A 2,638-nucleotide genomic window follows, 5' to 3' on the forward strand; every position below is an offset into this window, starting at 1 on the left:
TACATGATATCAGTCTGTTGGCCTATTATTGGTCATTAATCATTTAATCAAGCTGATGTCCACTGGATTTCTCCACTTTTCACAATACCGTTTTTCCTTGGTAATTATTCTGTAGAGTTATACTTGACACTGACTATTCTTTTTCTCTAGCAATCTTTACCCAGTGGTTTTAACATCCACTGATGATTCTTGCCCAACTGATTTGGTACTTTTTAAGATTTTCCTTTTATCCTTAATGTTTACAATCTCTTGGTATGGACTTATTTTTATTTACTGTGCTTATAGTTGGAGTATAATTTTTTCTGAGAACTTCTATCTTTCTCAACTTTTGGAAAACTCTCAGATGCCATCTCTTCAAAAATTACTTCACCTTTCCTTCTATTAGATTCTAGAAGTAAATCTGAATCTCAAATTATTCTCCATGTTAAAACTGCTCTGCAGTATATTTTTATCTGAGAGTCGAGATACCTTCTATGTGACTTGATTAGTACTGTCTTTCAATTCACTGATTCTTTTTGACCAAGTTCAGCCCAGAGTCCCATCTATTATTGCTTTTTATTTCAACAACTATTTTTCTTAAGATTCCAAACAGTTCACTTTTTATATCCATCCATTTAAAATTATTTCTACTCATTTTTATTTTGTAATTTCACCTTCTGTTGCTTATGGATAAATGTCTTTGTCCATTTTATTAAGCATCCTAGCATTCTGAAAAGCCAAAAAAAAAAAAAAAGCTTTTGCCAGATTGCTTTATAAAACTAGTTTAATCAGAAGTGAATTCATGATCCAATTGTTGATTTTTAAAATATTATATTTCTTCATATGTTAAGCTTTTTTTTCTTCTGTTCTTTTATATTTTAGCTGTGCTCACTTCTACCTCTCTTTTTGAGTAGTTTCCAGCAGGCCTTCTGGGCTTCAGGCAGCATTTAGTTAATTTTTTATCACCTACCCCATCCTCTAATCTCCTGATAGGAACAGAGGAATTCCACCATAGCTATTCGGTTTTAAGAAATAAGCCTGATTCTTACACTTTTAGTCCCTGTTTTTCTTTTACCCTGGAGGGACTTACCTCTGGGTTGATGTTGCTGCTCCCTGATCTAGGGCTCTGCAAAACCAGTTTTAGTCCCTACATTCACTTTACATTTTTGTTCCTTTTCTGGTACATTGAAATAGTTATCTTGTTAAGCCTGGTTATATCTTTTTATAATTATTTCTTTTTATAATCTATTATTAGGAATACTTTAGATCATAAGACATGCAAATGGAAACACAGAGTCCTCATCACACCATATTTTGAATTATATTACCGAATCGGCTGTAGTTGATTAGAGTTCCTTCTACCAAGCTTTCTTTCTCTCATGTCATAATGGGTCAAAAGCACCAATAATTTCTCACATGCATAGTGATTGGGCCACTCCATTTTTTCAAGAGTAAATCTCTGTAAACATAATAAAAACAAAACAACAAGATTTTGTTATCTCTTGGAGACAAATAGAACTCTTAGGTGATACTACTTTTTCCTTTAGAATTAATACTAGTAAAGCAGAATCAATTAGAATATTCTGAGAAAGAATGATAAGCCTCTAAGGAGGAAGTACTATATAATGATTAAATGTGAGAGTTCTCAGTTTGAATGCCAGTTTGGTATTTCCTGGATGTTGGGTAATTTAGTTAACCTCTCTGAGCCTCAGTTTTTCTATCTGTAAAGTAGAAATAATACAACCCAGCTCACAGATTACGGAGATTAAATGAGATTACATACAAAGTGTTAAACATAACAGTAAATTTTAAGTATGCAATAAATGTTGGCTGTCATTATTAACACGGTTTTTGGTAGCCATAAGTTATAAGTAGCTACAATTTCTTGAGCCACTCTGTGCCCCTAGCCACTACATTAGAGGTTAACATAAATAATCTCATTTAATCCTCAAGGTGACTTCATGAGATAAGTAATATTATTTCTATTTTGTGGACAATACATATCCAGGGTCGCACAGTAAATGACTACTGTCCAAATTTAAATTTAAATCAATACTTTTATAAACTATATTGCCTTCTATAATAATATACTTCACCCTGATATTTTCTGTTTATTAGCCCCTCTTCCTTCAACATATCCCTGTATACAACATATCTGTATATGATAATTAAGGCTTCTTCTAAAGAATAGCATAATTGTAGTTTGTTGTATGGTCTGCAAAGTATGGACACTGTGTGGCAAAGGAGAGAGGATTAGAAATAAACACCGAAAAATATAGGGTCAGTCAATAGTTGTCTGTTTTAATTTTTGAACCTCCTCTCAGATCAATTAAAGTGAATATCTCTTCCTACCTTTCTAGTGTCTAACTTCATACTGTAAAGCAAGCATTTATTTTCAGATACCTGAAACAATAGTAAATCAGGTCTTTGGTACCTGATTGCCTTCACCAACTTATCCTTGTTCAAAAGGAATTCTTGAATAACCTAGCAAGAAAAAAGAAAATAGGAATTGAGACTTTAAGACTTCTTAGAAAGTTTCTAAAATAAACACGCAGTTGAATTACTGGTTATTACCTCATGGAATGGGAATCCCTCACAATTGCAAGCTTTCCTGAAAATAAATTATATATATGTTATTACTATAATCAGGCAATTTTGG

At 32.5% G+C, this 2,638-nt stretch overlaps 1 protein-coding gene across 1 annotated transcript in view; it reads right to left on the minus strand.

The window, feature by feature from the left end:
* The window catches only part of GEN1 (GEN1 Holliday junction 5' flap endonuclease), a 22,721-nt gene that overhangs the window by 8,315 nt on the left and 11,768 nt on the right, over nt 1–2,638 (minus strand). The window lies entirely within an intron of this gene.

The sequence above is a fragment of the Propithecus coquereli genome, unplaced genomic scaffold (genome assembly GCF_000956105.1).
Source record: "Propithecus coquereli isolate 6110/MARCELLA unplaced genomic scaffold, Pcoq_1.0 Scaffold41, whole genome shotgun sequence".
Classification (NCBI taxonomy): domain Eukaryota; kingdom Metazoa; phylum Chordata; class Mammalia; order Primates; family Indriidae; genus Propithecus; species Propithecus coquereli.